Consider the following 21,515-nt stretch of genomic DNA (forward strand, 5'->3'; position numbering starts at 1 on the left):
TGCACTTTCCGGGTGTTCCCAGGCTGACAGAAACTGCATTTACATTCTTTTACACTTAGAGCAATAAAGGACATTCCACATGTAAATTCTGGTCATTAACTTCATTCTTAAAACAATAGGCAGGAAGCCTTCATCTAGCCAGACTGGAGCCGACTTGTAAACATGAAAGACAGTGATGAAATAATTTTAATTTCAAAGGACCAACAAGAAATGCTTGACTTAGCTTTCTTTACAGCAGCTGGCAATGTTGCCACATTGTTTTAAATTCGACATTTCACATTTACAAATGATAGAATTATCTGGCTAGGTTGGCAGCCTTCACCCATCTCTACCAGTCTTCCCACCCATAAAGATGGATTGTGGTGAACCAATTTGTGTGTGGGTACATAATTTACAGCTATTGACTTCATTTTAGCTTCATTCATTTTGTATCCCAAAAAGATTTGAAACTGTGTCAAAATGTTCCACAACACTTGTCAAAGGAAAAAATTTTAAAGACCAATTCACGTTAGGTTCAGGTAAGGCACTTTAATTACTTGCTGCAAGGAGACAAAAAAAAGAAGTTATGTACTCACCATAACGTTCCATCTGAGTAGATACTTCATTTGTCTGCAACCTGTGGGTAGTCGGATCCGACCTCGGATCCGAACCGGCAGCTTTCCAAGCTCCAAGATCCGAGCTCCTAGCTCCTCCCCCCTACCCATAATCCCTTACTACCAACCACATTACCTCAGATCGGTTATTTTGCCCTATAGGCTAAAGACGGAGAAAAATCTCCAAAGGAACAATACCTTACAGAGGTTCGGGGGATGGCAGGGGGGGTTGGTTGCAGACAAATGAAGTATCTACTCAGATGGAACGTTATGGTGAGTACATAACTTCTTTATCTGAAGTAGTTACTTCATTTGATCTGCAACCTGTGGGACAGAGTCCCCAGCTTACCTAAAGACCCTGGGTGGTCCCTACGGAAGGATATTCCGAAGCACCGCGGAGCCAAAGGAAGCCCTACTTCTGGTGATCATGTCCAGTTTGTAATGAGAAATGAATGTATGGGAAGAGGACCAGGTAGCTGCTGAACAAATATCATCTACCAGAACTCTAGACCAAAAAGCCGTCGAGGTAGCCACAGATCTAGTAGAATGTGCACGCACGCCAACCGGAGCTGGCTTCCCAGATGAAGTGTATCCCTGTCTAATACACTGAGAGATCCAATTTGCTACTGTCACCTTAGAAATTGGTTTGCCCATGGCTGACTTAGCATAAGAAACAAACAACTGGTCTGACTTGCAAAAATCTTTAGTCCTATGCAAGTAAAAACGTAGTTGTCTGTGTACATCCAATTTGTGCAATGTGTATTCACCCTTGCTTTGGAAATTCGGGAAGAAAACAGGAAGGTTAATTGACTGATTAATGTTAGCCTCTGTGGCTACCTTAGGCAGAAAGGAAGGATTAGTCCTGAGGGCCACTCTATCTTTGTGAAAAATAAGATATGGATGCTTAATGCACAGAGCTTGCAATTCTGAGACTCGTTTGGCTGAAGTAATAGCGACCAAAAAAGCCGTTTTCCAAGATAAGAATTTTAATGGCACTGAGGCTGCTCAAAAGGTGGTCTTGTTAATGCTTGTAAGACCAAGGTAAGATCCCATGGAGGAACTGCCAGCTTAATAGGGGGCTTTAAGAGAAACACGCCTTTTAAGAAGGTCTTGCATATTTTTGCTGACGCCAAAGAATCTACGCCATCCCCTACGTGATAATGAGAGATGGCTGCTAGCTGGACCTTAACCGTGGACACATTAGCTCCTTGTCTAAAAAGAAGGGACAGGAAGTCCAGGATAGTGGGAATAGGAACCGTAAAGGGATCCAATTCCTTATCCTTTGCCCAGATGGAAAAGCGTTTCCATTTACTGTTGTAGAGCTTTCTGGTGGATGGCTTATGAGCTGCCACCAGAATGGCCTTAACAGGGGACGAGATACCGGGAGTCCTAGCCATTAACGGAACTGGATCAACCAAGCCGTGAGTCTGAGGTTGACCAGGTTCGGAGTGTGGCATCTCGTCGGATGTGAGATTAGGTCTGGTCTGGGGTCCAGAATCCATGGGGGAGCCACACTGTGAGACTGCAAAAAGGGGAACCAGATTTGTCGAGGCCATAATGGGGCTATGAGAATCACTCTGCTCCCCAACCGACAGGCTTTCTGGATGAATTTCATCATCAGAGGAAGAGGAGGATACGCATAAAGGAGACCGGGCGGCCAAGCATGAACCAGAGCATCCCTGGGGGATTCCCCTCTGGGGGGGGAACTATCGCGAAGTAATCGCTGCATTTTGTGTTTAGGGGAGAAGTGAAAAGGTCGCAGTGAGGTTGACCCCACTTGAGGAATATCTGCTTCACGACAGATGGATTCAGAGACCACTCGTAAGGGCTGAGGAATACCCAACTCAACTTGTCCGCTAATATGTTGGACCATCCCGGAATGTGCATTGCTACCAGAAAGCGGTTGGTGGAAATCGCCCATTCCCACACTCTCATGGCTTCTCGACACAGGGGGTAAGATCTGGTCCCTCCCTGTTTGTTTATATACCAGACAACGGACATGTTGTCCGTCTGGATTGCAATAGTCCCTAGAGGAAGAAGGTGATGAAGAGCTTGCAACGCCAAAAGCACTGCCCTCATCTCTAGGAAGTTGATATGCAATGCAGTCTCTAGAGGAGTCCATGTGCCTTGGACGGACTTGCCCGCGTAATGCCCGCCCCACCCAAGGCAAGAAGCGTCCGTGGTCAACGTGGCTTTGACTGGGGGAATCACAAAAGGTCTCCCTTCTTTGAGCTCCTGTGCCTGTAACCACCAAAGAAGGGAGTCCCTGCATGCCCTGCTCAGGGGAATCGGCATGTCTAAGGGATGGACCGATAGCGACCATTGGACCTGGAGAGTCCACTGTAACACTCGCATTCGCAGTCGGGCATGAAGAGAAAGGCCGATCGCTGCTGACATAGACCCTAGTGCCCTCAGGACTAATTCTGCTGGAGGAGCGGGACTCCGAAGAATGTCTAAGACTTGGAGAGACAAATTGTTCAGCCTGACCGATGTAAGAACCACTTTGGAGATCCGAGTATCCAACCTGGCCCCTATGAATTCTAGGGCTTGAGTGGGGCACAGGCAGGATTTCTTTAGATTCACTGAAATGCCCAAACAACGGGCCAGAGAGAGGGCATAATCTCTCGCCACACCCAGTAGATGCCTGTTGGGGGCGGTGAGGAGCCAGTCGTCTAGGTAAGTTAACACCTGAATGTCCTGGAGTCTCAGGTGGGCTGCAACCACTGCCATGACTTTGGTAAACACTCTGGGGGCTGAGGTTAGGCCAAATGGAAGAACCCTGAACTGATCATGACTGGCTCCTAGCCGGAAGCGGAGGAACCTCCTGGATCGTCTGACCATTAGTATAAGGTAGTACGCATCTTTGAGGTCTAACGAGCACATCCAGTCGTTCTCCCACAGAAGGGGGAGAATAGATTGGAGGGTGACCATCCGGAACTTTTCCTTGGGTATGAACAGGTTCAGGGACGAGAGGGCTAGGATGGGTCTGAGGTCCCCCATTTTCTTTGGCACTAAGAAAAACCTGGAGTAATAACCCAACCCGGACTGATCTGAGGGGATGGGCTGGATGGCTCTTTTTCTTAGCAACTCTGAAATTTCCAGTGCTGCGGACTGCCTCTGATGGGATGGAACATTGGAAAGACCTTTGGGTTTGGGGGGGGTGTGTGAACGGTATAGTGTAACCTCTGGATATAATCCGGAGCACCCATCGATCCATTGTAATGGACTCCCAAATTGACAGGTGCTCCAATAATCGCCCCCCGACTGCCTCCAGAGAGGGACAGTCGGGCAAGCCCTCAGGGCTGTTGCGCGGGTCTGTCCGAGAAAGGTTCTCTAGACCCGAAGTTACGTGGCCCCCCTCTGCCTCTGGGCCGGCGTCCACCTTGTCCTCCTCTGCCTCTAGAGGATGAGTTGTCCACAGCAGGATGGGATTGCTGAGATTTACGGAACCACAGCTTCTTTTGCCCCCTCTGATTCCTGGAGAAGGATCTTTGGGGGCTAGAGAAGCGGACTCCGGCCGACAGCGTCTTCCCATCCTTCTCGCTTTGGACCAGCGTGTCGCGAACTGTTGAGCCAAATAAGGCCGAACCGTCATAAGGGGTGTTCGCGAAGGATGCCTTAAAGGGTTCCGTGAAGTCGCAAAGGCGGAGCCAGGAGTGACGTCGTAAGACCACTCCAGCTCCGCTAGCTCTAGCGGCTCCTTCCGTGGCATGGGAAAGAAGCCGCATAGATGTGTTTGATATGGACTTTAGAGTGGCCATTCGAGTTTCAAAAACCTTTTTGTCTGGGACCGGCATGGACTCTGGAGGAGCTGCAGCGTATTCTTTAATTAAGTCACGCTGTAGCCTAATGGTGTGTGCCATGTAGTTCAGCAACCTTATGGCAAAGGTCGCTGAAGCAAACATCCGCTTCCCAATACGGTCCAATGCCCGGGACTCCTTGTCCGGTGGGTGGACCGAAGAACTTTCCTGGGCAAGTTCTTTCCTAGTGGCCGCCGCCACCAACATAGCATCAACCGGCATGCCTTTGGACCAAGAAGGTCTATCAGAGGGAGGGCTGAGGACCTTGTCCGGGCATCTAGGGATAGGCTCCACGGTGTCGGGGTCTTTCCAAGCCCTGGTGGTAATTAGATCCACCAAGGGGTCGGCTGGGGGGGACACCCAGGAGGTAGATGGGCCTGCCTCAAAGGCCTCCAGAAATACAGACTCGTCCAGGGAGGGCTTTTGGGCAGACCACCCCCCTCTTATATGCAACATTTCCCTGATGTCTCCAAAGGAGACATCTTCAGGGGGTGACCTTGGGGAGCCCTCCGTATCATCCAAATCTGTATCCATGGTAATGGACTCGGGGGAGTCCAGGTGCCTCCTTTTGCACTGATGCTTCCGAGGCGCCTCTTCGGTGGGACTGTCCGAAGAGGGCTCGTCCACAGGGTGGTGTTCCTCCATAGGAACCAACTGGAGGGCTTGGGCAGGCTGTCCAGATGGACGGATGATCGAAGACAGACCCTGATACAGTGGGGGCACGGGTGGATCCAAAGGCCCGGTCGGGGACCTGGATGACCTGGACAGTACCCTCTCCACTACCTCAAAAGCCGAGGGAGATTCATTGTCCCCAGCCTGAGAAAGTAACCTCCCTGGCTCCGAGGATGGGATCGGGGTCGAAGCCAAAGCAGTTGGACCCAAGGTAGAGGGGTGTGCTCCGACCCAATCAGTGCCGAAGACACAACCACCCCCTCAGATCCGATGCTCAACCCTCGGCCCTGAGAGCTCGGATCCGACAAGCTAGAAGGTATAATCGGCGTCGAAGACACAATCGCTATCGGTGCCGACGTATCCCCGGGTCTGAAAGGGCCTGGATCCGACAACTCCGAGACCCGAAAATGGGTCGGAGAAGGAGCGATCGGGGCAAAAATGGGGGCTGCACTCCCTCCCAAAGGGGGGGAGGCAAGAACATCCCCATCTGCATCTGGGTCTGCAGAAATCTTCGCATCAGCCGATCCATGTCTGCTTCGGAGATGCTCCGTGTAGACCGAGAAGAGGCAGTTGAGGTGGGCCAGGAGGGCCGCCTCGAAGACCTTGAGGGAGACCTATCCTCCTCCTCTGGCTCCAGAGAAAAAGAAGGTGAACGGAGCCGAGAGGACGAGGATCCGGAGACCCTCACTGGGAACTTCTGAATTTTCTCAGGCGGAGCCAAGGGATGAGACTCGGCCCGCCTTTTTGATCTGTGACCCTCTCTGTCTTTGTGCTTCTTCTCCCTGTGGGAAGAAGCACTAGACTCCACAGAGCTGGTACCTGATAAGGGAGGTTGAGTTCTGGGTACAGCTAAGGGAGTAGCCGGCGCCGAAGCTACAGGAGTAGCTTGAACCCGGCTGGGAGAGGAAGAAGAAGCCGATTCCTGGGGGAGTTTTCCCGCCAGGATCAGCTTGTTCTTCCTGTCCCTGAGTGCCCGGGGGTTGAAGGCCGCACATATCTGTCAGGTCTCCGATAGATGAGCTGCCCCCAGGCACAAAACGCACTGAGTGTGACCATCAGCTGGGGAAAGCTTGTGGCCACACTCAGTACATTTTGAAAATATGGCCTTAGATCCTTCAGCCATAAGGCCCTCTCACACACACACCCAAACACTAGGGGGGGAGGGGGAGAGATAAAGTTAAACTAAGGGAAGATTAGTTTTTTTTTTTTTTTTTTTAAAGGGTTTTTAAGGGTTTGATTTTAAAACACACACACACAAGTTTAACCAACAAAAAAAAGTCTATAATTAGAACAATCACACCAGGCCAGGAGCTCTTCACTATGAAGCAACTGTCTTTAGCCGCGGCAAAAAACTATCTGAGGTAATGTGGTTGGTAGTAAGGGATTATGGGTAGGGGGAGGAGCTAGGAGCTCGGATCTTGGAGCTTGGAAAGCTGCTGGTTCGGATCCGAGGTCGGATCCGACTACCCACAGGTTGCAGATCAAATGAAGTAACTACTTCAGATCATGCAGATACAGGATTTTGCCCCCTTATTAACAGGAAGTATGCTCCTCTTATACTGTTCTACAAAATGTTACTTTCTATGGTTGATGTAATTAAACACAACTTTCTGTATTGTTCTACAGCAGATGTTACTCAGATTTTCTGCTGACATGACTGGATTTATGAAAAACATTTGAGATAAACAACCTGACCTTGGGGGCTTTAGCCCACTACAGGCTTCTATTGTGTAGTTCTAATACATATGTTACATTTCAAGGTACTTTTCTAGCTTAGGTACAAGTAAACACTGATTGCAGTTCATATTTTCAAGCAGTTTTTGTTCTCATTATCAATAGCTTCTGCAGCTGCATATTTTCTCACAGCATAAGTGGAAAATCAATAACTCTGTCTAAATCTGATGGCATTAGTACAAGTGATACATCTATTTATTATTTTCCTGACACTAGCAGGGAAATATATGCTTCCCTGTAAATTTCCAGAGCATAAGCAAAGATCATAACTGTGCATATTTCATGACAATACAAGATTGGAATGCTTCTGCAGTTCGTACAGATTTATGCAGTGTGAAATAGAATAAAGGTGTTAACCCTTTTTAAACCTCAAATGCACTAAGCATATTACTAATACATACACTAATACATATTTTTCTAACATTTCCTCCCTTTAATACTTTATTCTACTTTCAAAATAAGCATACACAGTTTTTCTTCCCCTAACCTCTTCCTACTCAGGATTTGTAGTAAAGAGAGTCATTCAGTTTAAACTTATGAAAGCATTTAAAATTTTTCAACAGTTCTTCAAATTCAACACCTTGATATAAGGTTTCAGAAACTGACATGTCTATAAAGTCTTTAATCAGTCCTTTTATGTAGGGGATGCAGCAGCAACCACATACCCCCAGTAGGATCATTCCTACACAGATGGCAATCAGAATGTTCATTAGGATACTGCCCCACCCCCCCAAACAATTTCTGGAAAAAGTCCGTCAATGGGTTTGGTCCTGGTTTGGTCATGGCCGACACTTGCTGAATTACCTCAAGGTGATTGTCTATCTACGAACAGCACTCCTCCTGGATTAAAGTGCAAGTACCGCCTCTCGCCGCTAGGGTGAAGTCGAGAGCCATGTGGTTTTGTAGCACTACAGTTCTCATAGCATTCAGTTCATCAGTCACCAATTCTAGGGCAGAAAAAGTTGCATTGCTCATTATTTCGAGAAGTTTAGACAGATTTCTCAGCTCCCAGATCGATTTTACTGCTCCATATGCTGGTAACATGCCTGCCCACAATATAACAGAATCACTCAAGTCTATGTGTGTCAGTCCATCGCCCACAGCATGATGATTTTTCCAGGGTGCATCGAGTTGTCCTACTGGATTGACAGACTTCTTGACGGCTTCTCGAACATTTTGAATTTTTCCTCGAGGTAAAACTGCTGTGTCGTATGGCCGGAACCAGGTAGCCCAAAAAACAACTGCCAGACCAATTTTCAGGTAACCACTTATATGCTTTTCTACCACATAGAAAATAACAATCTCCTACTTTAGTAGTAACTTTACTATGAATATACACTTGTCCTGCGTGAAACATTTTTCTGTCAATTATAGACAGTTGTTTATAAAGAACAGAATCATGTCTTACTTCCTCAACTGTTTTGTGCATCAATTTAAAACATGAATCATAGTTTGTATTACAATAAAAACCTGTGTTATTAGCTTTAGTGTAGCATTTATAAGGAATAATCACATTACAATTGCTCCAACCCACCTGAACTGTATAATTCTTATAAAAACACACAGTTCCCTTTTGTGGAACCGACAAGTGCAATGCTATTTTATCTTGTGCTGTAATAGTTGATGTATCATGAATCAAGTTTTCCCAGGTCTCATTGACCCCTAGGGGGATTGAGGTTAACAATAATCCCCCATATGCTGTTGGCAAAGCTGTGCAAATCCAGCAATTCGAAACATTGAAAGTCTCAGCATACACATATTTGATTGCCTGATAAGTATTGAAGTTTGGATGCCAGTCTATGTGCAGCTCTTCACGTTTATTCAGTTCAGTTTGTGTGGCTGGGAAAAGGAATGGCCACAACAAAAAGATTATTGTCACTAGTACAGTTAACAGAATGATTATGCAATACTTCTGAGGAAATGGTTGTTCTGCATTCCTATTTTCTCCTACTCTTCCGAATAGTTCTATTTGGATTTTTCTAGATTCTATCATTTTTACTTTTAACATGTGATCTTACTCTCTGCCCTAATAGAACCTTCAGCACCGATGGTTTCTTCACTGGGGTTGAGACGGATCAGTCCTATTGATCTGACTCCCCTTTGTAGCCAGACTTTGTGCTGAGGGCCCCGATGGAGAGATAAGATTTTTGTCTAATTCAAAGTTCTTAACTAGTTTGCAGTGTGTCAGGTGGATCCATGAAGCTCGCTCTGCGATTTTGACTGCAGTGGGTGTCGACAGAAGCACTTGATATGGACCTTCCCACTTTGGTGACGTCCAATTCTTTTTTTTGATGATTTTCACCCACATCCAATTCCCTGGGATCACCGCTACTTCCGATGTTAATTCCCTGGGATCACCGCTACTTCCGATGTTTTGGTTTGTTCTTTATCTGAAACAGAATTTGACTGCAACAGATGTTTAGAATTCAACAAATTTCTCATATATTCGGCTAGTGTACAGTTGGCTTCCTGGTCTGCTGGCATGAGAAGTTTCCACTGGGGTATATAATAAGCCCTTCCAAACAGTTTTTCAAAAGGAGTCAATCCTTTTGCAGTTGGAACAGTTCTCATGCTCAACAGTGCCAGGGACAGGCAGTACACCCAATTCTTTTCTGTTTCTGCTATTAATTTTCTCAACTTATTCTTTAAAATTCCATTATGCCTCTCAGCTAGCCCTCAGATAGCGGATGGTACGCACAATGATTTTTTAAAGAAATACCAAAATGCTTACTTAACTGTTGTATGGTTTGGTTTACAAAGTGTGTACCATTGTCATTGTAGATCCTTTCCGGAATGCCGAATCTAGGGATGATTTCTTTAACAAGGATTTTCGCTACCGTAGCTGCATCTGGATTTTTGGTCGGAAAGGCTTCCACCCATCTGGAAAACATATCTACAATGACAAGACAATACTTCTTATTTTCACATTTGTTCAATTCTATGAAATCCATACAGATAGTATGAAACGGATATGGTGGTGTAGGGAAACTCCCTTGCTTGGGCTTTAACACCCCTTGTGCATGATGTTTGTTACAAATATGGCACATCAAACAACATTTTTTAGAATAGTTTGTGAATCCATATGTTGTGAACACTTGGTTCACCAGCTGTACCATCCCCCCTATTGAGACATGGCATTGCCCATGGCTCAACAAAGCTGCATATCTAAACAAATTAGATGGTAATATCAGTTTCCCTTCTTTAGAGATGTACAGCCCCTTTTCGAGAATTGCTCCTCGTTTTACCTATCTTTGTTTCTCAGCTTGCGTAGTGAGTGTCTGCATTGTCTTTAACATTTCTAAGTCTAAAATCTCAGAGGGTTGTAGTTCCTCATTCAAAAGAAATACTTTTGAAGCTGCCTGTTTTGCAGCTGTATCAGCTCTCGCATTACCTTTTGAAATCCTAGCTTGTTGCTTGGTATGAGCTGTGCATTTACAAATAGCTTCTTTCTGAGGTAACTGAATAGATTCTAAAAGATCTAGAATAAACTGTGCATGATTAATGGGTTTGCCAGTAGATGTTATCATTCCTCGGTTCTTCCACTGTTGCGCAAAAACATGTACAGTAGAAAAAGCGTACTGGCTGTCAGTAAAAATGTTCACACATTTACCCTTTGCTAAGATATATGCCCGTGTCAAGGCAATCAATTCTGCTGCCTGTGCAGATAAGTTGTGTGGTAAAGGTTTCGCTTCTATAATCTCAGTGTCAGAAACTACTGCATATCCTACTAGGTTCTGTCCTGCAGGACCCCTTTTGCACGAACCATCCACGTAGTATGTCACCTCGGCATCATCCAAGGGGACATCCGTGAGATCTTTTCTAGGCAGTGTCTTTTGCTCAGTCACCTGCAGGCAGCGGTGCAGTGTGCCATCTGCAGGGGTTGGGAGCAAGGTAGAAGGGTTCAAGTCGTGCATCATTCAATTGTCATGTGAGGTTGGCTCAACAATATAGTCATACAGGAAAGATGCCTAGCAGGGGAAAGATATGCTACCTTTTCTTGCAGTAAAATAATCGCAACTGCATGAGGCACTCTCAAAGTGAGAGAGTGGAATAAAACTACTGAGGCTGAAGCCTGTACTGCCATTGCGGCTGCAACTACTGCTTGTATACAGTGAGGTAAAGACCGTGCCACTGGGTCTAGTTGTGATGAATAATAAGCAATGGGGCGTTGCTTGTCCCCATGCTGTTGTGTTAACACTGATGTCATATAACCCTGCTTACAATCTACAGTTTGGAAAAAACGTTTATGGTAGTTTGGTAATCCCAGAACTAATGAGGACGCTATTAACTGCCTCAGTTTGCAGAAAGCAGATTCTGCCTCTGGTGTCCATTGTAACGAATCCTGTGCTGCCATAGGCTTTTTATATATCAAGTCAGTCAGAGGTGCAGATTCCAAAGCATAGTTTGGAATCCAGCTCCGGCAAAAATTAGTCGTACCCAGGAAGGACATCATTTCCTTCTTGGTAGTGGGTTTTGGTGCTTGCAAAATTGCTACTTTTCTGTCCTCATCTAATGTTCTGCCCTCTTTGGATATTACATATCCTAAATATTTAACTTGTTTTTTCCAAAGCTGCAGTTTATTTTTGTTTACCTTATGTTCTTCAGCGGCTAAAAATCATAATAGCGCTATGGTATCTACTTTGCAATCTTGCTGGGTGGGGGCCACCAGCAGGATGTCATCAACATAAAGTAAAATCTGACTGCCTCTTGGTGGGGTAAATCCCCGCCAAGTTGTTTGCCATTTCTTGTGAGAATATCGTTGGACTTTCACAATATCCCTGTGGTAGTCATGTATATGTATACCTTTTCCCCTGAAATGTGAATGCAAACCAATACTGGCTGTCAGGGTGTATCAGTATTGAAAAGAACGCATTGCTGATATCTACCACAGAAAAATATTTCTGTTGAGGTTTTAAATCATTCAACAGGGTGTGTGGGTCTGGCACTGTAGGTGCCCTTGGTATTACTGCGTCATTTGCAGCTTGTAAATCTTGGACCATACGCCATTCTCCATTTGCTTTCTTAAAAGGAAATAAGGGTGTGTTACACGGTGAATCAGGAGATTCCACCAGCACCCCTTCCTTAAGTAAAGCTGCTATAATAGGTTTAATTCCTACCTCTGCATCTTTTCTTAAGGGATACTGTCTTTTCTATGGTCTAAATGCTGACTTTGGCGTGATAGTAACTGGCCCTGCTGTACGAATAAGTCCTACATCTGACTTTCCTGTTGACCAGAGAGTTTCTGGTATATTCTGTAAGGCATTCTCTTCCTCATTTAATAGGAGTGATAATCAGCTGACCTTGCTAGACTGCAAGTGTACGGCTGGGTGGGTCTGAGTTATCCAATTCAGCTTCTGTATTTGTATTCCCTGTTCTGACAGTTCTAATTCTGTCTGTTTCTCCCATCTCGTGACTTTTTCTCCTAAGTCTGCCCATTTTATATTTTTGTCCTTAGTTAAGCTAACATGTGGTAATTGATTAGATTTATAGAGTGCAAAGAACTCCTGGGGCAATGAACAGCTGGCTACACTGTTCCCTTCCATGTCCTAGTACAGATTACATAATATCAATCTGTTTGCATGATTTTTAAACAATTCTTGCTCATATTCCTTATCGGGTCCTGGCGTGTTACAATAATACAGGGTACAGTGCAACAAGTGTTGTTTATCAATGTAAAGGGAGTGGAACTTGCTGATGGCTACATTCATCAACTCTTCAGTCACAGCCCCTGGACCAGTCGTAACCAAGTCCTGGCTGTACCAATAAAACATTTCACCCTCTGATTGCACTGTAAAGGTATCAATTTGTTGCTGTGCTTCCATACCCTGCATGGTTGGGACTACTGCTATACCAAATAGCTGCATAAGGTCTCTGCCCAAAAGGTTTACTAGGCATTTTCCAGAAACAACAGTTTTGCTTTTCTGAGTCAATCCTGAAACAGGATCAGTTATTGCAATGTTACGGGAGAGAGGCTCCCGATACAGCTGTCCATTAGCTGCTTTTACTAGTATGTAATCAGGTGACTCTGAGTTTTCTGTCAGTTTGGAGGGATGTATCAGGGTTCGTGATGCCCCTGAGTCACACAAGAATTTGACTTCCCTCCCTTCTACCAAGATTGTAACTTCTGGTTTTGTGTCTGCTAAATAGAGCTCCAAGCTCAATAAAGCTAAGTCTAAAATTTCATTTTCTTCACTGTCCAAAACTTCCTGCACTTCCTCTATCTCTTCTATCACATCCTCTACTTCTTCTATCACATTCTCATTTGTCCTTTCTTTGCTATCCCCTTCTAGTGATTCCTGATTATCATATAGTCAGTCCTCACCCTCCTTGTCCTCCGTGGTTGCCTTCTTGTTTTTCTTGCAATCTCTTGCCAAGTGTCCCTTTTTACCGCATTTAAAACATTCTCCCCTTTTCTTCCACCCTTCAAAGTCATCTGATCGCTGATCAGATTGTTTGTTTCCCTGGGCATTTTTCTTGCCTTTTTTCCCGGACTGTACTATATAAACTTCTGCTCTATCTTCTACAGAAAATACTTGAGCTTTCTTTTTCTTTTTGCTATTAAAATGCCTTTCGGCATGCCTAGCATATTCAAGTAATGACTGTAACCTGCTTGTGCGATGATCTACCATGTGTTTTGTAATAAAACTGCTTATGGGTGCAATACTGCCTTTCAAAAATGCATTCTTTAACTGCTGTTCATATGGGGAATCTTGTGTTTGATCTTCAGGAACCTGCATTCCACAGTGGTTATTAAAACATTCTAATAATCTGGCATAATATCGGTCAACAGTTTCACCTTCTTGTTGGATGCATTGATTAATGCAAGTCCAGTCTGCCCTAGGCTTTCATTTCTCAGAGATTCAGTCTATAAGACCTTTTACTCTGTTATCTAGCTCTGCGCTGCTATGTGGGAGGGGTCTGTGTGCAGCGTCACGGGGATTCCAGTTGCCACTAATCATATGCCAATCTGGCCCCACAATTTGTCCAACTAGTTTTCTACCTCTTCTCCGTTTAAATTATAACAGCTTCATTCCTTGTAAATCTTCTGAAAACTTTCTAAAATTAACTTTTGGATGGGGATTTCCCTTAGTGGCTTTCCGGATATCTTCCGGAGTCCAGGGACTATACACTAGAATAGTTGGGTCTTGACCGTCTTGTCCTGCCTGAGGATTAGGTACTTCTATGAGTGGGCATATTTCTTCTTCACTCATAGAATGGTGAATTCTTAACCATTTGATATAACTCAATGCCTTCATTTGAGTTACCTGCCCGTGTTTGAGACCTGGTCCCGATGGGATCTCTAATGAAGGGTTTTGCTTTTTTGATGTCTCTAGTTTCAGTGACAGCAGGATATAGTGGGGGTGGACTAACCTGTTCACTTGCTTCATATTCTGGTAAGGGAGGTGGAGGGGCCGATGCTATTACTAAATTATTATCCTCCTTATCTAAAAATATTGTTTTTGAATTGTTGTTCTTTTGTTCCCTACGGTTTACTTCCTCAATCCACCTGTGTGCCTGAGGAATTCCTAATTGGCGTTGCTTTTTTACCCGACCTTTGGAATCGGTTTTGAGCTGTTTGACAAGCGAGGATTTTTCTAATTTCCCATCAAATTCATACTTATTAACCCATTTTGAATAGTATTTACTATTATCAGCGCGCTGCGACTGCATGTATTTTGCGTCTTCGATTAACGGCGGATTTTGGAGTCTTTTTGTGCAATTATTACCCATTTTGTTCTACCCCTTTGATCGTTACGTAACCTCTCTTGTTTTTAACGTGGTACCACGGATTTTGTTATAGTCTCTTCAGAATGACTGCCTACCTATTCTGTTTTCCCTGATCTATGACAAGACAGTACTCTTTTTTGTCCCTGACTTGTAAAAATACAGTCTTGACAAAAACAATACAAATCTAGTCCCTGATCTAAAAACAGAAAAAAGTAGATTCACCTTACCTGAGCCTTCGTGATTGATCACCTGGTTTGTAAAAACCCATCCTTCAGTCGCAGATCAGAAAGTGGCTGGCCTCTTTTGCACGACAATTCAGTCGGAGGGCTTTTCAAATAAGAAAAAACAATTTGGTTTCTTCCCCATACGGTTTCAACCACTCGGCCTGTCTAATCCGAGGTGAAGTGAGGATTTCTGGCTCAAAGGACCAATCTGTCAAAGGAAAAAACTTCAAAGACCAATTCACGTTAGGTTCAGGTAAGGCACTTTAATTACTTGCTGCAAGGAGACAAAAACATGCAAATACAGGATTTTGCCCCCTTACTAACAGGAAGTATGCTCCTCTTATACTGTTCTACAAAATGCTACTTTCTGTGGTTGACGTAATTAAACACAACTTTCTGTAGTGTTCTACAGCAGATGTTACTCAGATTTTCTGCTGACATGACTGGATTTATGAAAAACATTTGAGATAAACAACCTGACCTTGGGGGCTTTAGCCCACTACAAGCTTCTATTGTGTAGTTCTAATACATGTGTTACATTTCAAGGTACTTTTCTAGCTTAGGTACAAGTAAACACTGATTCCAGTTCATATTTTCAAGCAGTCTTTGTTCTCATTATCAATAGCTTCTGCAGCTGTGTATTTTCTCACAGCATAAGCGGAAAATCAATAACTCTTTGTCTAAATCTTATGACATTAGTACAAGTGATACATCTATTTATTATTTTCCTGACACTAGCAGAAAATATATGCTTCCCTGTAAATTTCCAGAGCATAAGCAAAGATCATAACTACGCATATTTCATGACAATACAAGATTGGAATGCTTCTGCAGTTCGTACAGATTTATGCAGTGTGAAATAGAATAAATGTGTTAACCCTTTTTAAACCTCAAATGCACTAAAAGCATATTACTAATACATACACTAATACATATTTTTCTAACAACACTGTAATGTCCTTTTCTAGTTTTATCAGGTATAACATGATATCATCTGCAAATACAGCCAGTTTTTCTTGACTGCCATACCTATTATATATCCTTGAATTTCTGAGTCCCTTATTTTCTTTGCCAATGGTTCTAAATATAATGCAAATAACAAAGGTGAAAGAGGACACCCCTGCCTGGTTCCTCTGCTCAAGCAGAAATTATCAGAGAGGAATCCACCCACTTTAATTCTCACTTCCAATCCCTCATATATCCTCCTAATCAACCTTATAATTTTATCATGGAATGCAAATGCTTCCATTGCCCTGCTCATAAAGTCATAGCTTATTCTGCCAAATGCTTTCTCTGCATCAAGATCCACCAACAACAGTGGCATTTTCTTACATTATGCTTTTTTCTGGATCATCAATGTTCAAATGTTTGGCTCCCCCTCCACAAAACCCCATTGATCCATATCTATCAATTTTGCCATCACTTTTGCCATTAGAGATATAAGCACTTTATAACCATGGTTTGGTACTGAAATGGGCCTATATGAAGCTGGATTTGATGGATCTTTACTCTCTTTAGGTATTACAGCTACTACCACTTTCTTCTAAGATGTTGGTACTTCTCCTCCCCTTAAAATATTGTTAAACAAAACCTTCCAGATCATTATAGGTTCTTTCTCTCCTAGCTTCCAAACTTCCAAAGGAATACAATCTATTCGTGGGGACTTTCCTGTAGACTGGTTACGCATCACCATTTTTATCTCATCTTCTCCTAATCTGTTACTAACTGAGCCTCATCTACTGATAACCTTGACATATGCAATTCTTCGGTAAACATTTTCATTTGTACCTTCTCTTGATTTCCATATTTGTCTGCTTTATACAGACTTTCATAGAAGTTTTAAAATATTTCAAATATCTCTACAGGATCTCTTGTTATCTTCCTTGTTATAGGCTCTCTAAGCTTGGCAACAGCCCTTTCTACTTTCTGTTGCCTGGGTCATCACACCAAAAGTTTTTGTGCTCTAGAGTTATCAAAAAAAAGTTGCTTAACAGCAATCTTTCTTAACTCATACATATTATTGAGGTAATCACTTATTTTCTGTTTAGAATTCTGCAGTTGCTCTCTTCTTGTTCTGTAAGATTCTCTGTATTCTACAATACTCTAACATTTGTCAGTCCCTCTAAATAATTCTTGTTACTTCTTAACCATGTACTCCTTTCTTTTATTTCCACCCTATTTTTAAACTCTGCTTTAATTTTATCTCACTCCCCAGCTATATTTTCAGAAGAAATTTCTATCTTTTCTAACAGCTCCTGAATAATTTCCACTACCCATTCCTTAAATTCCTCTCTTTTCAACAGATAGGTATGCAAGTGCCAGTGTCTCATTTTTATTTCATCACTCTGTGTTTTTATTTGAGTTATTACTGGTGCATGGCCTGAAATAGTTATTGGGTGCATAACAAGACATTTAATTAAATGCACATGTTCCTGTGAAATGTTAATTCTATCTAACCTATCCCAGTTTTTGTATCTTGGGGAATATGTAAATTCATTACAAACTCCTAGTACTGAATTCACATCTTCCATTCCAAATATCTTCATGCATTTCTTCAAAAGTCTTCTCTCCATTGTTATACTTTCCCTTCTGGGCCTACCAGTCACATCTTCACTGCTGCAAATCAAATTCAAATCTCCACCTATAGCTAATATTTCTTGCTGAAAGATGATTATTCCCCCCAGAATTGTCTCAAGCTCCATTATAGCAGTTTTAGGTGGAATATAAATACATGCCAATGCAATCCTCCTCCCTTGCCAGAGCCCCTTAGTACTACAAATCTAGAATTTTTTTTTACCCTCTTCTGTTAATAAGTATTCCACTGAATGACCATCCTGAAAATCTTTTTGTCAAATTCACATGGTCACGTCTTTCCAAGTGTGTCTCTTGTAACATGACTATTTGCACTTTACACTTTTAATATAGTTCACTACTCTTTCTTTTTTGTATTTCTGTGTGAGACCATTGACATTTAAAGACATTACAGAAAGCATCATTGTATTAAAAAGTTATTATTCCCACCATTTATGTATAACAACTTTTTTTTGTTAAATGTCTAGTTCCAGTTTTTGTGTTATATGCATAGATTGTTTGGCAGGTTGAACTTTTATAAAGTTGTTTCTTGTCATATCCATTTGAGCCTATGTCACATCTTACAAATATTTTTGTTTTATTGAAAACCCTCAAACAAAAAACACCCCTCCAATACCCCATTAAAACCTATTAACTTAATACTAACATGCAAAACTGTATACATCTTCAAATATTAAACTTTTACCCTCCTAAAAGAAATATCCCAAACTGTCAGCCACAGTCACAAGCTTGAGTTAAACTAAAAGAAAGTGTATTCATGCTAAGATGCATGGTGCAGCTTCTGCTTCTACTAAGTACTGTCTGGTTTTGTCTTATCTTTATAGCTGTCCCTGCTGGGAAAACACCTGAATGCTTTCACAGAACAGTTTCTCCTAGCCAATTTCTATTTATAAGTTTGTCTCCATGGAGACACGAGGACTAGATGCTGAATTGCTACTAAGTATACATTTATTTGCTAGTAAAAAGCCTTATAACGTTCAATATTATTTTTCATGTACTTGCTTTCATTTAAAAACTGTTACTAGATCAAGCTAAGGGCCTTAATCCAGTCATTCCCCCATGCAAGAATGAGAAAAAGCACATTATTTTTTTTTCTTTTGTCATGCTCTTTAAACCAGACTTTCCTTTTTTTTAATTGCAGTGCCCACACCTCTCAAAACTGAACAAGGAGAAAGAGAGAAAAAGGGAGAAAGAAAAAAAAAAACAGTATTCCCTTTACACTCAAAAACTACTGAGGAAATGTCACTTTATAACATACAAAGAAAATTATGCACTATAGAAACAGTACTGTTAACAAAAAATATTGTTTTACTTAGTTAACTTTTTCCCTCCTCTTCCCTTCCTCCAAGTATTTTTCATAACATTAATGACATGAAGTAGGGCATATGCTTTAGAGTTACCCACAAGTCCACCAAAGTCCAAAAATGTCCAATATTTCCAGATTTTCTTGTTCTGTTATATTTCACAAATATAATTATTACTTTGTAATCCCACATTTGTCAATTTCCATTTTACTGGTTTTATTCCTATTCAACTCCATCTCCCAAATTCTGTGTCTGCTTCATTTCCAACATACTATAATTTATTCTAGTAAACGTTCATGTTCCCTTCCTTCTATCCAGCATTTTCCATTCAAATATTGGGAAAGGTTTCAGTCTCTCTGTGGTCTTTATTACCAGAAAAACAAGAAGCAGAATCTCATTCTGTTTCACACACCACTTTTTGTTGGACAAACTTTTGTATTTCCTCCTTAGCATGTACTTCATCAAAAAATTACGTTGTTCCTCCAGGAAAGGATATTTTGAAGATAGCTGGGTACAGCAGTTTGAGTATCATGCCTCCTCCTTGACCTTCGCTGAACAGTGGAATGCATTTTCTCCTCTTCTGCCTGGTATACAGTGAGTAATCATTCCCACAAACACTCTGCTGTCTCCTACTTTTAGGAAGTGTCTTGCCACAGCTTTGTCAGAATCAACTCCTTTTGCTGGTAGGAGTGCATCTTTAATATTAAAGGTCTATGTTGCTTTCTCACAGATAGGGTTGAAGCATACACACAATGTGTCCTTTCAATTAACAACTCCTGCTGTGGAATACCAGTCCAGTTGCTTATTTGTGCTTTCATAAAATTAATATAGTCTTTTCTGTCTAGCTTCTCTGGTACAGCTAAAAATCTCAGGTTTTCCCCTATGTGCTTTGTCATCTATTATTTTTTGAAGCATCTCTTCTTGAGCAGTCTCATATTAAGCCAGCCTTTTTTCATTTCAACCTCTGATTTTTGCAGTATAATCATGACATCTGAATATCTGTTTAAAGCTTCTTCCATTTTTTCCAGCCTTTTGTTTGAGTCCACATAATCCATCGATGTTTAATTTATTTTAACCAGGTCTGTGTGCAGTTCTTATACTTTCTTCTAGGTTACTGGAAGTCATGCCTTGAGCTTGCACTGCTTTTTGCTTAACAGCTGCAATACTTTTCCCAGTCAGTGTTATTCCTCACCTTTTGTAGCAGATTCTTTTCAGGTCTACTGTATTTCTTTTTTCCTGGCATCCAGGCAGTGCACGTGCTAGCCAGTTACTGAATTTTGCCAAAAACATAGAAGCCCATTGCCCTTTTTTGCTAAGGTTTCTTTTTCACACTGTTACTCAATATGCAGCCATCTTGGAAGTCCCTCCAGAATGCAACCTTGAGCCTAATCCAAAGAGAGGAGGGGGAACAACCAGGGTCTAGGGAAGAAAATTTCCAACCCAACCTCTGGGGAAAGAGGGGAAAGAATACTGCAATATTGAATACGCTTGAACATCTGTACATTTAGGGTAAGTGCCCACAACTGTACTATGTTCTTCAATCTGTTGCAGTCCTAACTGATGGTGTGACTCCCAAAGCTAAGAAGAGGGTGGATGGAGAACTGTATGGAGAGGAAAGGATGCCCTGCAAGACTGCAGTCGCAAACCCAGCTCTGGAGTTGGAGAAGGGTGGGAGGTGATATTGTTTGGTAAAGGTATGCACAGAGGACTAAGTAGCTGCTTCTAGAATGTCCTTAGTGGCCAACATTAAAAAAAAGGCAATAGAAGTAATTGTGGCCCTAATGGAGTGTGATCTAACAAGAGTATGGTGGCTTCTTTCCATAATGGCTGCAACAAAACAAAATAGTGGGAGATCCATTTGGAAAATAGTTTGTTACTTCAGAGTTACAGGTAAAGGCCATGAAAAGCTAGTCAGATTTTCTGACATTTGTTGGTCTGTCCAGGTAGGAATGCAGTTGTCTATGCACATCCAGCAAGTGGAGGATCCCACCACCACCACCACCACCACCATTTTGAGGGTTAGGAAAGAAGGCAAGTAGGTGGATGATCTGGTTCAGAGATCTCTGGGTTAGTCCTAAGAGAATGACTGTCAGGGTGGAATGTGGTGAAAGGTTCTACACACACAAAGACCTGAAGCTCTGATATTCTTCTAGCTAATTAATAGCTAGCAAAAAAGCTGTCTTCCAGGCCAAGAACATGATGTCAGCAGAGAGATAACTGTCTTCAAAGGGGGAAGGGTGAGCTTCTCCAATATGAAATTGAGGTCCTGTGGAGGAACAGGAGGTTTTCTCATGGGTCTAATATGAATAACCCTCTCAGGAACTGTTTCATAAATGGGTATGAAAGTGGGGGGGGGGAGCAGAGATGGCAGATAGGCTTAAATGGCTGAAGCATGAATTTTAATGGAGGAATGAGAGAGTCCTTTGTTAAAAAGTTCTCAAAGGTATGACAGGATCATAGGAACCTTAAAATAAAGAGGATTCTGTCCCTTTTGTCTGCACCATATTTCTTGTACTGTGTTTTCTGGCTTTTTTTTTAGAATGCCCAGGGCTTGTATGTCAAGGGATGCCCCCCATCCGTGGGGTCAAAATATTATCCAAGCATGTCAGTTTCAGTGTGATTAGGTTGGGGTGTATGATGTTGCCCTTGTTCTGTGTCAGCAGTTCCACTAGTTGGGGCAGCAGCCATGATTCACTATTGCTAAGACTGACCAGTAGGGGCTACCACTTCTGCCTTGGCTAAACTGGGGTATTAGAATGACTTTAGGCCTTTTCTCTATTATCTTCAAGCAATACCCTGGACAGAAACAGTATTAGATGGAAGGCACAGAGGAACAGACTTGTCTAAGTGAAGAAGTTATCTGTCTTC

Source organism: Protopterus annectens, chromosome 9.part0 (genome assembly GCF_019279795.1).
Source record: "Protopterus annectens isolate FY-2018-M chromosome 9.part0, PAN1.0, whole genome shotgun sequence".
NCBI lineage: Eukaryota > Metazoa > Chordata > Ceratodontiformes > Protopteridae > Protopterus > Protopterus annectens.